Source organism: Epinephelus moara, chromosome 21 (genome assembly GCF_006386435.1).
Source record: "Epinephelus moara isolate mb chromosome 21, YSFRI_EMoa_1.0, whole genome shotgun sequence".
Classification (NCBI taxonomy): Eukaryota; Metazoa; Chordata; class Actinopteri; order Perciformes; family Serranidae; genus Epinephelus; species Epinephelus moara.
Genome location: NC_065526.1, coordinates 14,121,685 through 14,144,092, shown reverse-complemented (window position 1 = coordinate 14,144,092; position 22,408 = coordinate 14,121,685). Strand labels below are relative to the sequence as shown.

Here is a 22,408-nt window from a genome sequence, read left to right as displayed (position 1 = left end):
GTAGCTAAAGGAGCGGCAATGACATCACAAACGCCTCACTAAAAAGCTCAGAGATTTTCAACTAGAATAGCTCGGTGTAGCTGCACAAAAAAGGCGGAGCGCTCTAGAAAAAGACGCTGGGTGCAGCGCGGTTTCTCTAGGCGGCTGCATGTAGCTGTATACGCTCTCTCCTCTTTGGGAACAATTGACAAAAGATGAAGGTGTTGAGAGAAAATGTGGACACAAGCCCTGATGTCACGCACCAGCAGAAGCGTTTTTTGGTGAGGTGCAGCACAACAAACTTTGGTAGTTGCAGGTTTTCTACCTCTTGAGCAAAAGCAAATACCACATTTCTTCGTCTCTATTTTCTCTGGTCATGGTCCACCAGTTTCAAAAGTATTGGTATCTTTCTGCTGCACAGCCAGCCCAGATTTACGAAAAGACCATCTTTTTCGCAGTGAAATACTTCTCTAACTTTTTAGCTGTATGTGACCCATTTCTTTTGCTGAACAGCACAAACTTTCTCATTAGCTGGGGAGACTTTAAACTTGTGTGTTTTAGAACCCATTTAATGCCAGTGTCAGCGCTGATGTGTCTGTAGCTGTAGTGTAATCAGCACTTCCGAGCGATGATCTTAAATCTGTTGAGATTCCGCGCGCATGTTGTCCAGGCCCCTTTTTAATTGAAGGATTTGGCCTTTGTAAGACATTTAATTGACAAATGATACAGCAGTGTAATGAGAGTCTGCAATCAGAGGTTAAAATCGTGGGCTTTTCTCGCTCTCTGTGGGTGGGAGACAGCCACCTATCACAAGCCGAACTGTGTGTGTGCGCTTGTGTGTGTGTGTGTGTTAATGATTTAGGGTCTCTGTGGGACACCGATAGGAGGACTTGGCACGTGGCAACGAGGGGTCAGCAGTGACAGACGCAGACCAGCAGATGTTGGAAAAAAAAGGGAGGAGGAGCGGGCGGAGAAGGGAGGGCACAGTGAGGGAGAACTCAGGGGAGACGAGAGGAAGAGGATTGGCAGGGGAAAAAATTGTGGGAGGAGAGGAGTCGAGAGGGAGGTGCTGAATTGATGGATGGATGAGCAGAGATAGAAGAGATGTGGAGCACAGGGAGAGGGAGGTGAAGGGCTGGAGGGAGGGAGAGGAGGATGGTGAGAAAGAGGCCATCAGGCAGGCAGCTGTAAAAGAGCAAGGGGGGACATAAATTCAACTGATATAAAACTGAAACATCGCACACACAGTGCACCAGTGTTGAAAATAGATATTTTTGAAAATGCTGATGTAGTGTAAACAGGAAACACTCACATATGATCGTCATGTGCCTCTTATTGTCATGTGAAGTGTTTTTGAGACTTGCTGACTCGCTCCCTTCTGAAGACTTTTAAAGAAACAACCCTTCAAAATTTCTGAAATACAGATTTGGTTTAAGTGTTGGGCTTAAGTGGCTCACAAAAGCTGGATAAGAGCATGAACAGCTACTATAATAAAACACTCTGGCGATGCTAGTGCAGATGGAAAACTTCAAACAAGGTTTTCAGATGCCTCTGCAGCACTGAAGACACGTCCTTTATAAAGAGAGAGCTGTATATTGTGCCGAGAGCGAGGGGCAGACATGATACCCTGTGACAGTGTAATTGAAGAGCTTGAAAGAGAGAGAAAGCTGCATGTGTGCTGTACGCAGCGAGACTGTGACTCACTTAGAGAGCTTTCCTATAATGAAACAAGACATGGAAAGGTTGTGTTTTAATGGAGAGCGAGGGAGAGAGGGGAAATGAAAGCAGCAGATTGCCGTCTGTCCCTCCCGCTGCCTCCATTTACCATCATTGATTGTGCAGCCAGGCTGAGTTAATGCCTACCTGCTGTACTCCGATGGCCAGCATCTGTATCGACGTGCGTGTGAGAGGGAAAGGAGTGGAGTGGCTCTGAGTTTCCACTTGGCCTTTCTTTTGTGTCCACACGTTATGACAGCTGAATGTTGGTGTTTGTATGGATGTCCTTATAGGCCGAGGGGCATGGGGACAACCCTCTGATAAAAAGACATTGCTCCTCAAAGAGGCTATTATAGGGGGAGAACTGAGAACTGAAAAGTGTAAAGATTAGAATTGTGTTTTATAGTTTCTGCCTTAGCAACAACAGTTTGGGTACATTAACGCCTAGTGCACATACTGCCGTGTTAAAAATGTTGCTGACCCTGTTTTACTTTGAAAACTGCGAGTGTAGACACTCACGTTTGCTTCCGGAGGGTCTTATCAGGCATGACATGTCGAGCTAAAACATTATAGCTGGGTCTACTTACACTTTGTGGCTTCATCCCTCTTGTGTCGATACTTCTTTCCTGGTGTCGTGGCTTCCTTCAGCTCCTGGTAATGCCTTAATATGTCGCTGTATTTGCTTTGCAACAACTCCCAGTTGTTGTTTTGTGCCGCCTTGATTGCCTTATACTCAGGTTACTTTCAGTTCAGTAAACAGTTCCACCTCGTCGTTGGTCCATGCAAAGACATCTCAGGTCTTAATTTTTGCCATTGTTATTCTTCCTCTGTCATATTTTATTGTAACTAAGGACACATTCACACTGACGCTATTTGGTCCACTTTAAAGAACCCTGGTCTGCTTCCATGGATAGTTTGGTTCGTTTGAAGTGGTGTGAACGCTTATTTGAACTCTGGTGCGGACCAAACAAGCGAACCCTGGTCCGCTTGAAAACTGGGGGTCTCGTTTCACTTGCAAGTGAACCCTGGTGCGGTTTTCTTACAGTGGGAAATGCAAACGGACTATCCAGCGAACCAAAGAGAAGAAGTGACATAGAGCACAGTGCATTTTGGTGTTTGGTGTTTTTGTGGTGACCAAGCTGGCGTAGGGGATGGATTTCCGCTTTCGGTCCTGGCCAGTCGATGAGCCGGGTTTTCTTCTTCCTCATGCTTTTTTTTCTTCCTGGTCAGTGGTCATTTCAGGCAATGCCGCCCCCAAACGAGCAGCTGTTGTAACTGTGTGATGTTGTCCAGGCGGTTTGGTCCGCTTTAAAAAGGTCAGTGTGAAAGTGAACCGAACCAAATGAAGGTGTGAAATTTTTCAGCATTCCCTGCCCAATCAAACCAAGTCCCCTGGACTATCCTGGTGTGAATGTACCATTGGCAACCAACCACAGAGTAGACAATCTGCTTCCCGTTAACATCAACAGGTGCGTGCCCAGTGTTTGTGGATGGTCATGTTATATGCGTTTTCAGGTGTGTTAGTATGGATAGAGATTATTTCTGCCAAAGCACTCATATGTATGGAGATCATGTTTGTTTTTAAACAACATTTTAAAAAAATTAAAACTGACACAAGTCAATCACTCAGGGCAGGACAAGTGTGCTATAAAGGAAAGTGGCCAAACCAAATCCAGAGGGAACACCGGAGTTGTCTTTGCAAGAAAAAAAGCTTTAACTCAAAGATGAAAAGAGGCGACGAAGAGTGATGAAGAGTGATGTATATGACACACAATCTGCAGGTTTTCCTTTGTTGCAGTGGAGAAATTCCTGGAAACCTTCCATTGGTGCAAAAAACATGAAAGCAATGATCAAATAAGGCAAAGAATTAGGATGAATTTTGCAGAGCATTTCTTTATGGTTGATGATGTTAGATTATTGTTAAGATGCAGGTGTAAAGGAATAGTTCAACAGTTTTTATTTACCACTAGATATGAAGGTCAATACAACACTCATGTTTGTACACTACACTCGAAACTACAGCCAGGTGATGATAAGTTTTGTATAAAGACTGGAGAAAGAGAAACTGCTTAACATGATACATCTCGTTTGTCCTCATCCATACAAAAACCCCAAATGTCAAAAGGTAAAAAAAAATTGGTTTTTCAAGGGGTGTTGTACGGACTTTTTCTTGGCTGGCTGCTGTGACTTCCTGGAGTTTTCAATGTGCTTGGCAACCTCGTTGTAACAATAAGACTCCAAGAAATCTCTGCACTTGGCAAAGAAATAGCCCAGGTTTTAGGTGAGAGTAGATAATTAGGGTCCTCACAAATATGGGAATATAAATGTTTGAGTGTATCTGGGTCCACGTTTGAAAACAACAGCTGATTGTCTGATTACAAAATCCGCCCGTGTGTCCTTCATCATCCCTCTTTCACTATTACCTCGTTCAAACTGAACGAGCTTCTGTCACCCTCTCTCTGCCATCTGTACACAGTAATCCGACCATCTACTGTTTCTCTTTTCTTACTTTCCTCTCTCCCTGTAACTGTCTTCACCCTTCACCCCGAGGCTTCAGACCCCTGTTCCTCCCACTTCCTTTCTTCTGTACTCCCCTTCTACCCTTCCATCCATCCGTCCGTCCATCCATCTATCCCTCCCTCTCTGTCGACCTCTACTCCCCTGGGCCTTGTGGACAGTTGGATGGCTTTGTGGTTGACACGTGTGTTGGCAGGAGGCACTGCGCACACGCACATAGACACACATATACTCGCTCACAAATGCACATGCACACACACTTCCAGTTTCTGTTGTCAGTAAGCTGCTCAGCTGTGAGCCCCCTAGCCCTAATTCTGTGTGTGGGGGGTGAGGACAGGGCCCCTATTGTCCTGCAGATTAACTCTCTCTATCTCACACACACACANCACACACACACACACACACACACACACACACACACACACACACACACACACACACACACACACACACACACACAAACTCTCCCTAGACCCCATGGGGTCCCTTAAGTGTGAATGTGCCTTGAGGCAGAAAATCAGGGTGCAATTTACGGCAGGGTCCAGCAGAGAAGATGGGGGATGTACCACAGGCTCACTGCTCTGTTTGAAGCCTTAATGTCAAACTGTATCTTTGGTTTTGTATTCAGGATTGTAGAGGAGCGTCTGAATCCCTTTATTAGAAAGTACAGTAACTTCAAAATGCACAAGAATTTGTTTTAGTGGATTTACGCAGGACTGATAATTCACATAGTGATACATGGTCGTTAGCCCTTTTTACACATGAATCGCTCAATAAGGTGGCTATGAAGTCCCTTCTTTATGCTGTCTTTGCTTTTTTAAATAAAACCCAACAACACTGGTATAATGCCGCCTCAGTGTGTGATTACAGATAGCATGCCGGTGTCCTGGAAGCAAAAGAGGCCTGATGGGCGTGATGTGCAATACTAGCATTGGACTCTAGTGTGACATGAAGCATATGTGTTGGCAGCACTTTCTAAACAATAACAATGGCATAACATGGCAAAAACAATCTTTTACCGTCCCTATCATGTGGTGGTTGATCTCGTCCCATACTTGGTAGGTAAGGAGCTCCTGGACTTAATTGTTTCCCCAGTTTGCAGACATTTTCGGATGCTGTTTTTCTTTGAGTTAGCCGCTAACTGCTCTAGCTGCTTTTAAAAACTTTGTTGGTATTCGTCAAAACGCCACACCTGTCCAGTCCATCGTCCCGTCCTGCCGGCTGTACCTTTTACACAGATGTCATTTTGGTGCTGGTAATACCTCTGCTGCCGTCTTAAAGGTGAGACAACTCTGTCCCCCATTCCGCAATTGTACCTTTTATAAACAACGGTGAGACGGAGTAACAGGGTGACATTCCTGCCTTAAACAGGCAGTGTCAAAGGGGCTACTGACGCTCTGATGCAGAAAATGGTACAGACAGCATAAGGGCCCGTACACATGCCATTTTTTTGCACCCTCAAATTAATTGTTTTCAATGTAGAGGCATGGCAGGTGCATTCCGAAATTAACCACCTTAAACTTTTGGAACGCAGCAGCGCACATGACATGACATGTGACAGGAACAACCACAGTCACAGCCATCAGATATCTTTCCCTTCTTCTGTAAATATCAGTCTGTGGTAAATATGAAAAAGTTGATCATTTTGGTGCAGAGCTGTCAGAGCTTTACATCTGTCCTATAGGTATAGAACAGTAGGCCCAGACACTTATAAACAGCAACACAACCTGCCGCTGCACTCTTGAAAGCTGGCTCAAAAAAGGCACAAAAGTAGCACCCAGCACCCGACCTCGTGTTTTCCGTGCAGTTAAAGACGCTGTATGTGTATGGGCCCTAAAAACTGTACACTAGATATATTTTTTTGCATATTTGCAGAAAACTTCCTGCCTTCTATTTTCTCTGTGCACACTGTAACTACATCAGTTATCAGGTCAAAATGATTTCAACATTGAGATTTGAGCTGTATAATTAAACAAATAATAAATATTACATAGTGTTAAACATGTGCCCTCAAAGGACCTGAACATACAGTGTGTTGTTGCTGTGGTTCTGGACAACACAATCAATTTTGGTGATCACTGGTTTGAAGCAAAGCCTCCCGAAACTAAACCCCGGAAAAGCCTCTAATCCAGCAGCTGAGTTTTGTGGGTTTGTATTTTGCATGCAAATTAAATTGTAAATAAGCAGCAGTAAAATAATGAGCTGAGCCCTCATAGACTCTGAAATTCAACCTGTCCGCAGGCGCACTGTTTTTAAAGCTTTACTGTGAGTGCACCATCGCCGTGTCTCTTGGTGATATTACAAATCCAGAATCATCTTCCAGGACTGGGAAGGAACGACTCTTAACTGCCTTTTTTTCTGGAAGAACTGACAGATTTCTGCTGCAAACAGGATTAAAGAAGAGAAGTGACTGGATTACAGCAATTAGGCCAGTGTTAACAAAAACAGCCAAGAATTTAAACTTATTTCATGAGCACACAAGTTGCTTAAAAATACAAATAAAGCATCACTTTTTAAGCAAATCTTTATTTTACTGGGAAAATCATCAGTGAAATATTTCTCCAAACCATAAAACCTGAACTTGGCCTCACAGCAGCGTGACTTTAGAGGAAACAGAACCTCAGATTTTTTGGCAGATTTTTCAACCCAGCTTCAAAGCCCCTTCCTTCTTACCTGTGTGTGTTATGTTAAGTCTACACTGACTGCTTACATTCAAAACCATTGACCTACATCAGCGGGTGTCCAGAATAACGGCGAGTCAGTTAGGAAGTTGAGGTTTGTGTGTGTGCTCATGTATGAACTCCATGTGTGCGCGGGGCAAAGGTAATGTGTCAAAGCTATATGTCTGCGTCAGGTGATCCATGGCCGCCAGTGTGTGTTTGTACAGATCTGCACATTTCCTCTTTTCCAGCTTCCCAGACTGAATGAGGCCAATTGACCCGCTTTATGTGGACAGACTTTGTGTGTGTGTGTTCCTGTGTGTGCTGAAAAGTTTTTTTTAAATGCCTATTTCACTTCTCAACATCTGTAAGAGCTTTTAAGTGTAGGTCAGTTCCATAGTCTGCACAAATGATCTGACTTTAAAGTAGAAGTTTAAAGTTTAAATTGGGAAGCTCTGTGTGAAATAATGCAGCTTGGAGGCCCTCTTTTTTTTCAGAGATCCTGCAATACTACTGCAACAACACTGGTATAATGGGTGATTTTTAGATAGCATGCCAGCGTTTCTGACACAAAAGAACTGTGACATATATCAAATGTGTTGGACAGCACTTTCTAAATAATAACAGAGGCATTAAATGGCGATAACAACCACTTTAATCATGTTTTAACTTTTTCTAAATGAAATAACCATTTTTTTAATAAAGGCTTTCTATACATTTAAAGAAGAGTGCCTTGGATTTTCCTTTTTTTGACGTCTATATTCCCACCAAAGAGCACTCTCGTCACACGATTAGATAAACCTTCGGAGCACTCTGGACTTTCTTTTTGACTGATAACAATCATTTACCTTGCCCGATTTATGTCAGTTGAGTACGCCCTCTGCTCGGAGCATAAGGAGCTCACGAGCCTCATTGTCCCCCCCAATGCAGACATTTTTGTCAGTTCTTCTTTGAGTTAGCTGCAAACTGCTATTAGCTGCTTTTTAAATCTCCAGGTGGTGGGCTGCACACATAGGATGTCATCAAAACGGCACACAGATGTAGATTCGACTGTGTTAACTACCTCTGCTGCTGCATTAAAAGTGGAGCAACTCTGCTCCCATTCTGTTTGTACATTTTATACCCAACAGTGAGGCAGAATAACGGCGCAACTTTCCCACAGCGAGCAGGCAGTGAAAAAGTGGTTTGTGCAGTGACGCAGGGTCATCCAACTAGGACTTCCTGGATTGTATCTCAGCTGCACCTAAAGCAAAACGACCCCACCAGTTGCCACTCCAGTCCCTAGTGTTGTTTTAATGCAGACCTGATTTTGGTCTGAAGGCTTGCAAAGGCTATCGCCAGAAGCTGGTTTGCTTAGCTTAGCGAAAAGACTGGAAATGGCTAGCCTGCTCTGTCCACATACCAGTACTTTTAAAGCTCTCAAATCAACACAAACTACAAAACACCAAGTGTAAAAATGGCAACTCGAGTGTTTCTTGACTCTGAGCTGTTTCCAGGCAACCTGCGGAGACAGGAAGTTGTATTTCAGTTTGTTTTTTGTGCTTATTTAACCTAACTGGCAGCTAACCAGCAGCCAGTTAGCTAAGCTATGCTAACCTGGATGTCCAGCTTTATATTTAAAGGGTAGACATGGGAGTGGTATCAATCTGTAACACTCCACCAGAAAGCAACAAAGCATTTCTCTCAAAGTGTCGAACTAGTCATTTAAACATGCAATGTGCATTTGTGTGTCTGTATGTTAGTGTGCACCAGCTCCCACTTAAATGCATCCTCTCTTTTTTAATCATAGGTGTCTGAGAGCAAAAGTTAGACAAAACCACGATTTACCGTCCCGCATCTCTCTCGTACTGCATGTTACATTCAGTGCCACTGCAGACATGTGATGTAATGATATGGTGGGAGCGGTGGTGCTGTGTGGAGTTTGGTTCCCTGGTGGTCACTGCAGCCCTGGGAAAAGGAAGTCCATACAGGAAGTGAGCTGGCTGGGCTCAGTCCTGCATGACTGCAAACACTGTTAGTCTGTCTCACCGCAATGCATGTGTGTGTATGTATGGAAAAAGTAAGTGTACACACACATGTACACACACACAAGTAGTCCTGCATTAGTGTTGTTGTTTATGCATGCGTGATTTATTTTTAAATGCCACATGGAGGTGAAAAGTTCTACTAGTGAAAGGAACAGATGGCCATTTGTGTGTACAGTGTGAGAGCAGTGTATATGTGAGGTTTTTTGGAACGTGTGGATGTGACCTCCCCAACTCTTCCCTCACTTTCCCGACTTTGTGAATGACTGATGCTGCGGGAAAAAGCTCTAACGGCTAAAGGCTGACAAATGAACTTAGTCATCACATCACCTCAGAGCCAAGTTATATGCGGTAATGTGCAGATCTGACGACAGGAAAGAACAGAGAGCAACGGAGCAGAACAAAACAGAGCAGGTCATCACCTAGACAGCGCTGGATGTTGTGAGTCAGTAGCAGAAATGTGAAGTAGGAAATGGATTCTGCAACAATAATTTTAACACTGTGTGAAGAGTCTCAATGAGTGCGTCTTTCTTTCAAGAGTTTCCACATTTTGCTGACATGACAGGACTGGTATTTTCACCTTGATGCCTTCAACGTGCTCCTCTCGTGCAGTGTCTGTGGCACGTGTATGTGTGTGTTGGTGTGTGCCAGAGGGGGGAGGGGGGGAGGTTGGTTGGCTCGGTGTGAGCTCTTTGTAAGAAGGGGGGAGTCGGGAGGTGGGAGGGAGGTGAACCGGGTGTTTCTCTCAGCTGCCTGCCGGTCTGGTTGCTGTTGGTAACTTTGCTTGATGAGATCAGAGGGGATCGGCTTTCAGCCCTTCATGTCTCCCTCTCCTCTCTCCTCCTTCCCTCTCTCTCTCTCTCTCTCTCTCTCTCTCTCTCTCTCTCTCTCTCTCTCTCTCTCTCGGAAAGACTGAAGTGGAACTGAAACTGGAGTGGGGCTGAAAGTCTGTTCAGAGCTGTAGTTGTCAGCGGAGAACGTTGTGACGGCGCTGCCTTGGAAACACTCGTCAGAGTTGGAAGCGCAAGTGTGTCGGGGGAAGGTGGGGTGGTGAGGAAGAAGTGATAGCCTCGGGACAGATAAGCTCCAGGGAAGGGAAAAAGAGGGAGGGAACAAGGGAGGGAGAGGTGGGCAGCTCTCTCTCTGTCTCTCTCAGTCAGACTTGCCGGCTGCTGGTCTCTTCTTCCTCCTGTCTGCTCGGGTTCTTCTTCTTTGCCGGTGGCTGGCCGGAGGAGTTTATCTGCTGTTTTGGCTGCCGTTTGGATGTGAACATGGACTGAGCAGCTACATGCAGCCAGACAGGAGAAGAGTCACTGGAGATTCACTGTAAGCGGCTTGATCTGTTGTGCTGTCTACAAGGTGTAGTGTGTCATCACTGGAATATGTCTCTCTGAAAGATTGTTGCTATTTCAGGAGTGTGTGTGTGTATTTGTGGAGGAAATAGAGTAGCGGCTACAGTATGTGATGCTCTGTGCTTATTTATGTGCATGAATGTGGGTTAAAAGTGGCTCTAAGTATGACTAGTTTTTAAATCTTTTACATTAGACAACACAAGCTGCTTTTTTTTTTTTTACCTTTTGTAGATACACTCAACATTTTCTTTAGTCTGGATGCTACCAGGCACTCAGCCTCTCCTCCTCACTCCCTCTCTCCCCCCTTCTGGCTCATCTCCTGTCGCCTTTAATTCTCTTAATGGTCTCGAGGCCCCAGCTGGCCAACTGGGATACCCCTGTGTGTGTGTATGTGTGTCTTTGTGCTTTTGTTTGGGAGAGATAGAGTTGAGACTTCTGGGATAGGCTACCCGAGGATTTCCCCCGCTCACACACAATAATAGGATAGATCCTGCTCTCTATTTTTAAACACACTGTTTGTCTATATGTTACAAACACCCCTAATCTGACGCCCTGCTCCGCACTGCCTGCAGTAGCTCTTCTCCCAGTGTGTGTTTAGTCTATGGATTGGGGTGGGAGGGTGTATTTGTGTGGTCCATCCTGGGATAGAGAGATCGCAGCCCTCCTTTTTCTGACTTTATCCTTTTGTTTTGTCAGCTGCTGACCTCAGTTTCTCTCTCCCTCTCTCTCTCCATCTCTCCCATTGTTTGTGTTCTCTTTATTTCTGTCAAATCCATACAGCCTTCCTCCACCGCAGCCTCTCTGCCTGCCGTCTATAGTTAGTCCCTTTATTTAAATAAGCTCTTTTTTAGGCACTGTTTTTAATTTCCTTCCTTGTTTTCTCTTTATTTTCTGCCTTTCTCTGGTTGCAATGCGAAAACAGTGGGGAGGTTTCTCGGTGTCACGCTGTTTGTGTGTGTGTGTGAACACTTGTGTGGATGTACTTTTCCCCGTCAAATGTCCTGGCACAGCACCCAATGTTCCACTTTGAACAGGGCAATTTTGGAGAACACTGGGTGAGACCGACAAGTACCTCAATCAAAAAACCTGTGTGTGTGTGTCACAGAGGTAATTATTTCCACGAACTGTCGATTATCGTTCGATTGCTGGTTCTATTAATTGCCAGCTTCCAGAGCACAAAGTGACACCTTCTGATTGCTCACTTTGTTTAACCACTGGTCCAAATCCCAGATATGTTTAATGAACAATGGTATAAAAATAGGAAAGCAGCAAATCCTCACATCTGAGAGCAGGAAATGTTTGGGCAGTTTTTAGCCATGCTATCTTCACGCCTACTGAGATTGAAATGTCAATCTGACTGTCCACCACTTTGATTCAGGATGAAGTGTCTCAACCATCCACTGACTGTACCGACATAGAATATTGTGCAGACATTCATGGTGGCCATCATATGGTCAAAGTAATTATTTGTTGAATACTTTTAAACCAAGTATCAGGATAACTAACTGCATTTCTATGCGTTTTCTTTGTTCATAAATTGTCAATCATTAGCATACTAACACTAACCTAAGACTGTCAACATGTTGTGGTATTGCCTGCTAAGCAGCCAGGGGTTTTTCTCTCGTTCTGTACAGTAAAGCCAATGCAGAAGTGCCTTAAACCTGCATTCTTTCTAATGGCCAGCAGGGGGTGACTCCACTGGTTGAACAAAAAGTCAGATTGTATTGACATTTGTGGGAGAATGATCCTGCTTCTCACTTTACTTATTATCTCAGTGAACATTTTTCCAATTAGTTTATGGTCTCAATTGATAGCCTGAAGTCTTCTTTAATACCGCATGATGTTTATTTTGTAAGTGATGGTCCTATTTAGGGTGAAATAGACGAGAAAGCAGAGTATGCTTGACAAGTTGCAATTACAGCGGTATCCTTGGGTTCTCAGACAGCTGACATGTCCACCCTCTCATTCAAATATGGTCACTTATGGCTCCAAAAAAACAAAATGGTGATGGCTAAAATACCAAGCCCCAGGCTTTAACCCTTTGGGGTCAAGATATAATTGGCCGTTTATGACTACTTTTGATTTTACCTTTAAATTTCACCTTAAAAACTGTTTGGTGACATTTTTTTCAGCACAACCTCACATGTGTGACTTTACAGTTATTTTTTCATTTTGACATACTGCATTAACACATTGGACCTAAAACCACACAAAAAACACCACCAATAGGAAAGGATTTTCTGCTTGCGAGCACTTTCCTTAGAATAGCCCATTTTTACCGTTTATTCCTGCACCAAACGCAAACCAAACGTGACGACAATATTCAGGAAAAAGCATGACATAAATTATTTATCATAAGTCTGGTTTTACTTAGTCTCGCCACCAGACAATCAGAGATCTCCGCCTTCTGATAGTCTGGGGACACTCCTTTCTAAAGTGTGTTTAACACACCGGAGAAAACGGCCGGCAACAAAGCAACGCCTCTTGCATTTTTTAAAAGGACACGCCCTCCCGGAAATGTGCGCTCCCCCTTTTCTCGTCCGCAAGGAAACAAACACACAGAGAGCTTGAAAATGGATGCCGAGAGATTTAACTCCGTTTTATCAAACGTGTGCTCAGTCCACAAGATTGTGGAAATGAAGGACTTACAGCGACTTTGTTTAAAACTTTTAACGCAGTTGGACTATGTTTACGAGCACAAGAGTTCAGCGAGCCACTGAAGGACTGCCCTGCGGATTTACTATTGATTCTGCAACATAGGGAGTTTTTTTAAACTCTGAAATTGTATCCGCCCATCTAAACACAAAATCAGGGAGAAAGATCAGTCTTTAGTTAAGCAAAGCGTCTAAAGACTGACTTGTCAGTCTAGGTTTTACTTGGCCTATCAACACAATTAAAAAATGCTATATAGTTTGAAGTTCACACTTTTGACATAAGTTGAAACGGAGACTCAGTGAGGCTGGGTCTTGCTGCTGTGTCATCTTAAATCGGTCATGTGATTTGGATGCACCGGTGTGTCCGTCGACTCCAGAGGGTTAAAACAGTAGTCCACAATCCAGTGGGTGATGTCACAGTGGCTACATCCACTTCTGTGCATGTTAGCACAAAAACCAGCATATGACACTGCGCTGACATTAGCACTTAGCTTAAAGCATCACCATTCCTTAGTAGAGCCTCTTAGAGCTGCATGTATGGCTGTAGATTTGTAGTGTTGTTACTTGATAAATGATTTAAACAATTAATTGATTATTACAATTGTAAATTTTCTCCCAGATCACTAATAGACCAAATCAAAATGTTTGTTTCCAAACCCTCCACGGCACGTACACTAAATGAAACAGTGCCAAGAAAACGCTGGCTCAAGTTGATTAGTTACTAGCCACCTAAAAAAATCAATATGAGTTTAAGTGTGTGCTTTATTTAGCATATTTTCACCTCATTACCTTCTTGTCAGCCAGTCATTTCGGAAAGGAGAAATTGAAGCCATTATCTCAAAGCCACCTCACTCCATTGACAAGAAGAGTCATTTTAGAACACGGGAGTTGCTGGTCTGCCACTGCCTCGATCAATTCGTTTTTAAGGTAAAGCAGTGAAAGTATACTAAATATAGAGTACACTTATACTGATATTGATTTTGTTAGGTGGCTAAAATAGGTTTTGCTGAAGTCTCCGTCCACAGCAGTACACTGCTTAGCTTCTGTGGTTTATCATAGACAAAAGCAAAGCAATACAGTACATAAAATAAGCCCTGCAGTAACGTCAGACAGGACAGACCGTGTATCACTATATATTTCTGAACGTCACATTTACAGCTGAAAACGACAAGAGAAATAAATAATGTTTGTCGATTTCACATATTTTCACAGTTCAAATCAGTTGCCAGGTGTCTACCCAGAATTATTACCGGGACGTCACAGTGATTTGAACTCTTAGCTTTAAGTCTCCCTCTCTTAAGTGTTTAAAACCATCTAGTGAAACCAACGAAAATTAGTGTCCCAAGTGTTGCTTTAGACGTCATCACATCATGAAAGCGCTAAAAAAAATTATTCATGGGTCGCGTTCGGCTCGTGTGGGTGTGATGCGTTTCATCACAGTCTTGTGCAAGCGGGTCAGATGTTAAATGAGCGAGGCAGCAGCAGTGCGTCATATTCAGGCAGACTTTGATTCAGTTTCATTACTGCTGGGGTTGTGAATCTGCCACCTGAATCTGCTGCTACCCCAGAGAGAGCTTTATAGATGGCACCGCCAAGGCCTTCTGTGTGTATGTGTGTGTGTGTGTGTGTGTGTGTGCCCATATGTGTATGTGAGAGAGAGATGAATAGGTTTTGCGTAGGTGTCCGTAAAGGCGTGCTCAATCACTGTAACACTAATGGTCCTCCCTTAGGGCACCATGGATTTTAAGGTGACACAGCAAGCATGAGAGGAATATAAGAATTTGGGAGCAGACAGTGTGTGTGTTCATACATCGTCTGTGCTTCAGTCTGTCTGAATACACTGTGTTTAATTTTTTGGAAACTATTTAGTTTCAATTCCTGGATCACCAGCGATGCATGTTTGGTATTTGAAAGGAAAAAGGCGAGGGAGTTTTAAGGGGGAATTTTTCATTTCATGAGAAGAGCAGATTAATGTGAGCAGATGAGGAAGACGTGGGAGAGGGAACATAATTCATTAGGGAGACGGTGACTGGAGTTACTTTGAAAAAGAGTTTATTGAAGAAAGAAGGGGAGTGCTTCTCTGACCAGGGTGGGAATACATAAGTGATGCATCAGGGAAATTTCACGAAAGGCATCCAACAATTATTGCATAAAGGGCATTTCTCCCATGATACAGTCAATTTCATCTTTGTGTGTGTGATGGGGTTTATGCCTGTCAGTGAGCACGTGTACTCACATGCAGCTGCGTGTGAATTTGCTTGTGTGCTGTGTTTTGCAGACCGTGCTTTTCCTGCATGCTGAGCTCGCATTGATTGCCACATGGCGGACACTGGGGCATTTTCGGTGGCAGGCCTGAGATAATTTGTACCAATTGATAGGATGTCAGCTCTGCTGTAGCCCCCATGGATTTACTAGTACAGTACGACAGAGAGAGACGAGGACAGAGACAAATGGTTAGGTAAATAAGGAAGAAAGTAGAGATAAAAAATGGGAGAAAGGATAGAAAGTTGGGGAAAATTGAAACGTATGAGGAGTTAGTGCCCGATCAGACAGAGCACATTTTTCAGATTGCTGAGAGATACTTCCACTTCTGTCTGCATTCCTCCAACAACACAGGCTCAAAAGGATGTTAGCTAACAGCTAGTTGGTTGCCTAAAAGGGTACTTTGCCAATTTTCCACCAGCTTTGTATCATAACGATGTGGATAGTAGGTGTGAATGAGCTATGGTTAACTTCTCTAGGGTGGCTGTGGCTCAGGAAGTAGACCAAGTTGTCCACTAATCCGAAGATCAGCAGTTCGCATGTCGAAGTATCCTTGAGCAAGATACTGAACCCTTAATTGCTCCTGATGCCTGTTCCATGGGTGAGTGAGTGTGTTAAAAACTGAGTAGCAGGTGGCACCCTGTATGGTATCCTCGGCCACCAGTGTATCTGTGTGTGTGGTTGAATGTGACTTGTAGTGTAAGAAAGGTGCTACACAAGTTCAGGTCCATTTACCATTCAATCACAGGGAAACTCCACAGAATGACGCAAAATGCGCCACTTCTGTATTTTTGTATTGCCCGCTACCTAAGCCATGGACACAAAGAGTATGAAAGTGGATCAAGAGACGGACTTGCCCCCCAAACTCCGATCAAATATTAAAACTAGACAGCTTTGATCAAATATAAACCAAGACTCTTGTCTTGTTTCTTAAATCTAACTCTGCTAACTCTGTTAACTCTATTTCTCACCCAAAATGTTCTGCAGAAACATTTTAGTGCCCTTTTTTAGCTGTAATAGCAATGAGCTTGTGAACAGGAAGTGGGCGCCATACTGTTTGCTGCATAGTTAAAAAGGAGGCTGAAAAGTTGCCTATTCCTCACCTTAAATGTTTTCAGTAATGTGTTTTAGCTTGTTGTTTAACTGTAATACAAGATTGTTTGCTACAAGCTGACCACCGTTGTGTCAAATGGACATCACTCACCAGTGGGAGTGTTTCCTGGTCCGGTGTGGATCTGTGCATTCTGGTAGTTGTAGGTTTTCTACTTCTTGGGCAAAAGCGAATGACACAGCCCTTTTTCTCTGTTTTCTCTGGTCATGTAGCACCAATTTCAAAAGTATTTGTGTCTTTCTACTGCATAGACAGCCCTGTTTTATGAAAAGACCATCTTCCCAGGAGCGAAATACTTCGTGAATGTGAAACCGTTATGTTAGAAAGCAGTTGAGGCTACAGTTTGTTCAGATATGTCTTGCAGCTTTCCTAGAGCGACATTGAAAATGAGCTAATGTTAGCTTAACACAAACTGTGAACTGTATGATACCACTTGTTGTCATCTCCACCACAGAAGGCCTACCTCTCAATTCAGCCAACTGGATTATGGGCATAAACACCAACTACATTGGGCCCTTTTCTGCTTTAAATTAGTTTTTTCAACCTCAAGGTGTTCAGGGTGCTTCTGCAAAAATGTGAGGTGCATAGAGAGGAAGACCGCAAGGTGCCTAGCAATGCAAAAGCAGCAAACAAAATGCTCCAGTCTCACTGAAAACAATTACAGAAAGCTGCTGCAGGCTGCTAAGACGCACTCTGTCTCATTAGGACCTTAAAAAGTCAAACCAACAAAGAGACAGTGGTAAAATAGCAGTGATTTATTCTTCTGCAATTGCCTAATAAGTCCAGAGACGTCCATATGAGTGCACCACTTCTCCTCATCAGCTGTAAGATAAGTTAAAAGTCCCAGTCTGGAGTCTCTCTCCGTATTTTGACATCCTGTTAGGAGCCAGACGGTACCGTTTATGTCTCGCTCCGGCATCTTCAGCTACCCAGGGATTCCCTCAGTAGGAATGAATGTCAGCAATGCAGCGAGGATGGTAGTTTGTTTAATCTAGTGGGTACAACCGTTGCCATGAAGTGATATAATATAAATGTGTGTGTCTGTTTTTCTGTGTGTTTGTGAGCTCGGTTTTTATACACTCTGTGTCCAAATGCCGCCCCCCCAAGGAGTGGAAAGTGTGAGAAGTGACCGCTTTGTGATTCATTTTTCAGACGTCATAGGAAGGAGGCAAAGCTGCTCTGCTTCAGCATGACAATTAAGGTTCAAATAAGGTCGCAGTGGTTTAAAATCTGTTATGTAATGATGGTAAAAAGTCATATGGTCAGAGATTAGATAAAAAAGGGAACTGAATCACAAGGGTGAGCAAAATCTGTTAAAATGAGACAGAAAATTAGTTTGGCCTTTGCCTGTTCGCAAATGTTTCCTTCTGCGATGAATTTCAGGCTCGACAAACACATCAGCGAGCGAGCAACTTTTAAATTAACGCACCCCCTAATACTGCACTTAAATCAGAATTCACCACGGCCAGAATAAATCGAGTTCACCGACCCTTGAAAGGTGAGTCAGGAAGTTCATTTTGCACAGTGCTGACATATTTTAATGCAGGCTCATAGCTATTCCCCCAGAAACAGACAGACACCTCAATATTTCAGGAGGGAGCTGCTGAATTTCTCATGCCATAACCGAAACAGACACATGAAATGTTTTAGTTGCAGTTCAGTAAATGTTTCATTGCGCGGACTGTCTTTCCAAATAAATGTCCTCGGGGTCTGGGGGGCAAGTCATGTGAATATTTCTTAAAGGAATACTGAGACATTTCTTATTAACTATTCTTGCCAAAAGTTAGAAAGAAAGATCAATACCATGTTTGTACAGAGCCAGGCTAGCTGTTTCCCTCTGTTTTCAGCCTTTATGCTAAGCTAAGCTAACTGGATGGAGCCTTATAGCAAACATACAAGATGGGTGAATGGTATTAATCTTCTCATTCAGCTCTCAGCAAGAACATATACGATTCCCCGACTATTCCTTTGAGAGGTCTACAGAATATTCATAAACATGTGACTGCATACGACTAAACAAAGCCCATTGTCTCCGCGTGTCGTATTCGTGGTGCAAGACAACAGCTGTTTCTGCTGCTGTCAGTGTCTGCAGGTGGCTGGGATAATAACACACACAAGCATGCTCCCAGGCCAGACATTCATCCATGAAAACAGAAACAGGAAGGCTGAATGACTGGCTATCTATTCATTCAGATCCTGTGTGGGTCAGTGGCTGTACTTGACTGTCTCTCTCATACCCGTTTGTCACCAAGGCAGACTGTGGGCTTTGGAGCCAAATCTTAAACCAGTTCTGTGCATTTCAACAGCGAAAGAACAGGCTCTCGGTCAGAAAAACCAGAACTGCAAACTACGTACATCACAAGCTGGGTTAGATTATTATTTCACAGAGTAAGCATAGCTATTTAGCTAGCTCAAGGATAACATTAACATCTTATGTTCAATCTCAATAAGAATTGAATCATGTTGGGCAGTTAACTGTCTTTTTGAATGTAATAACTGCCAATCACAACCGGCTAGGGTTGCAGCAGTTTACTGGTTTTACAGTATACCATTGTATGAAACCATGTACATTTGCTTATCTGTGGTATTAAACAATGCAACCTGGATGGAGAATTTCACTGGTGTGTGCACTCCTTCTCATCTGCCTACGTTTTTAACGTCTAAAAGTTTCTGTTATAAGCAAGCATCTGTTCAACCAATAAAACCTTTCTGTTTTAATTCCTTTAAGGGCGTGTGTCCACATAGTGTTTTTCTTCAGCAGAAAAGTGGTGGCAGGGCACTAGGGTATAAGATTTTCACGATACGATAACTGTCTCAGGAAATATCTCGGTTTCACGGTATCACGATATTACAGAATTTATATATATCAGTCAAAATGACCCTTAAAGGGACGAAAACGGAACAGTTATTGTTGGTTGAATGAACATTTAATTACTATAATTAAAACTTGAAACCATTTTGTTATTGGAAATATGTGTAAAAAGTCTCCCCTTAGAAAAAAAACTAAGATAAAGGGGAGATTTATCGTTCAGTTGTGTTTTTCCGGTATCGTAGATAAGCAAATGTACACGGTATGATAACAGTCTACTTTTATATCACAGTATACTTTCAAACTGGTATATCACTGCAACCTTACTGGGCAGAGCTTCATCTCAGCGCCTCATAAAAAAGTGCTTGTGGTGCTTTTTGTTAATGACGTGCCGCATGTGGGTTTGTTTCTATGGCAACAATATCCTTTTTTTTTTTAAAGATTTTTTTTTTTGGCATTTTTAAGCTTTTAATTGATAGGACAGATGAGCGTGAAGAGGGGAGAGAGAGAGGGAGTGACATGCAGCAAAGGGCCACAGGCTGGAGTCGAACCCGGGCTGCTGCGTCAACAGCCTTGTACATGGGGCGCCTACTCTACCACTAAGCCACCGACGCCCTGGCAACATTATCTTGACATAAACGTTACCAAGGTAGCTAGCGTAAAGATATGTCAACAGAGGGTCAACTACTCAGTTGACAACACCCCTAAACTGCGAATGGTAATAAAAGCAAAGCACTCAGCAGCCACTTCCAGTGTCTGGCGGCTGATCTGCACCCAAAAAATTGGCTTTTCTGTCTTTGTTGTGACGGTTAGAAAGTTTTCTCTAAGCAGCTGCATATGCTCTTTCCTCATTGGGAACAAGTGAAAGAAGACGCTGGCGCTAAGAAAAACAAAAATTGCTTTGTGGACACCGGCCCCAAGAGACAGTTGTACTTTGAAAATTTCATATTGTAACAACCCTACAACCAGCAGCACAAATTTGTTGGACAAGTCATGTAAAACTTGTAAAGTGACCATGTGGTCTCGTGCTTGAAGTTGGCGTGAGCGTTGCTATGAAACTGCAGCCATACACAGTGATGTAATGACTTGGCTCACTGGCCTGTGGAAAAGCAAGATGGTTCTTAGAAGGTTCATGAGTTGAACCAACTGCGAATCGCCACCAGCCCAAAACCAGGGCTAAGTTTAAGTTGTTGGAAAAGAGGTATCAGACACAAACACAGAATGACACATGTACAGTAAATATTACTGTACCCAGCATTATTTGGAAAGCGTGGTTTCTGTTAGTCATGGGTGTTTCGGATCCTCAGGAGAGCTTTACTCAATGTCTGAGGAAAAGTTCACAGACGTACGGGGTCTGTTCTCCGAGGGTGGTGCAGTATGAGTGAGAGGTTCCTCAGCAGCTTACTATCTGTGTGTGTGTGTGCGACTTCAAAGCCTGTCTGCCCAGTCAGAGCTTGTTGGACAGTAAATGAAACAGTCTGAGGCAGACACACACACTGTGTCCTCCTCCCCGTGCACACACACACACCGCCCTCACATGCTTTTTAGTGACTGCAGCTTGTTAGTCGTACAGCAGGAGAAGCCAGATGAAGCTAGCCCACATACCAGGTGCACGCTGCTCTCTGTCTGTCTGTCCTCTCCTTCCTTATCGCGTCCTGTTCCAGCTTTTTGACAAGGCTTTTAGAACAAGTTTTTCCTTTAATGTAACTTGTCGGTTCCTTTTTGTGTCACATTTGCAAAACTTTTTGCTGAACTTTTCTCAGTTCACTTTTTTCTGTACATGTCGCCAAGTTTATCCATTTTCTCTTTTTGCTCTCAGTCTCTCTCCTTTTCCTTCCTGTATCTCATTTTTCCAGATTCCTGCAAATTTCTGCTCTAAAATCCATCAGCTGTAGAATCTACTGTGTAATTTGATATTTACAAAGCAATAACTGGGCTTAAAATCACAGTAGAGCTGAAACAATTAGCTGATCAATCAAAGAGGTGACAGAAAATGTTCAGAAAATGTTCAACATTTTCTAGTTTCAGCTTCTAAAAGTTGGGAATTCCTGCTTTTCTTCATCTCCTGTCATCGTAAGCTTAGTATCTGTGGATTTTAGGCTACATTCACAGTACAAGCAAATCTGATTTTCCCCAATCAGATCTTGGCCACTCTCATATGTGGTCCTAAGTCCGAGACATAGCCGATCACTGGCCATGCAGCTGCTGTGGAATTAATGTGTGTTTTTCCAGAACATCCATGGTTTTTCCATGTCATCCTTCATTGCACAGGTGCAGATGACTCACTATTCAATGCTGGAATGCTCTGTTGAAACTTCAGAAGGCTCCTGTACCCCTGTTGGGCACTGCCCAGTGTTCTGATGGTCCATAATTCAGAGCCCCCAGTAATCTAAAATATGTCCCATTGGACCGCAAGCCCGTCCGATCCAGAAAACGAACACCCATTGTTCCAAAGCACCCTTTATCTGACACCAAACAGAAACACATGGCTAATTATAATGCGTTATGACATTACCCGACCTGGCCAATATGGCGAAGGCATGACCTGATGTACTCTGCCTCTGATTGGCTAGTATTTGCTCTTGTGTTTCTTCGTCTTCTCACCCTCATCCTCAACATATTTTGTCATCCGTCCTCTTAAGAAGATCATTCAGGAGATGAAGGTGTACCTCTATTTCATTATGTCATTCTTTTGTTTTGTTTTATCACCAAAGCTGTGAGGCTTTGTGTTGTTGTATCAACATGCATGTGTGTGGTTGCGTGTGACGCGTTTCAGGGCAGAGATCCGTTTACACTGGTGTCAGATATGGGTCACTTCAAACATGAATGGAAAAATTTGGAATTGAACATGAAGCCCTGTCATGTCAATGTAGCCTCAGACTGTTGGTGGACAAAGGCAGGAGATGTCGCCTTTTTTCTATTAGTTTTGACTTCAAATGGTACATTTAGTCATAGCACCACCTGCGTTTTGCATACGTGTGGCACCAAGTGATCTCCTGTCTCGTCTGACCCAGCTGAACGTACAGATGAACGGAGGGGGGGTTGAGTGCGGTCGATCCTCAATGAGTTGGCTGCAGAAGCAGAGAGAGACGGAGGCAAAGTAAACAACAGATGGCTGAAGCATGTTGCCGCTCTTCGCAGCAGCAGACGCTGCGCCAGCCCACCACCAGCCTCTTGAGAGGTTACTACGCAACGGTGACCGTGACGACACGGGGTCAGATGTCAAGTGCCTCCTTGATGACAGCCCCAAAATACCAGATTGTCATCCACATGCTGTGCCAGACTGAGCCAGCTGAGACACACACACTGAGAGTTTGTACAGTG

The 22,408-nt window shown here is 43.5% G+C and overlaps 1 protein-coding gene across 4 annotated transcripts in view; it reads left to right on the top strand.

Annotated features, from left to right (window-relative positions):
- The window catches only part of LOC126382684 (SPRY domain-containing SOCS box protein 4-like), a 117,933-nt gene that overhangs the window by 37,201 nt on the left and 58,324 nt on the right, over window positions 1-22,408 (top strand). The window contains exon 1 of one of the 4 annotated variants that reach the window (XM_050032701.1): window positions 9,814-10,222. The exons of 2 other annotated variants lie outside the window; for them this stretch is intronic. The gene's annotated coding sequence lies outside the window, so the exon portion shown is untranslated. Of the gene's footprint in view, window positions 1-9,813; window positions 10,256-22,408 lie in introns of those variants that run through there. One more of the 4 variants, XM_050032703.1, reaches the window with a different exon arrangement.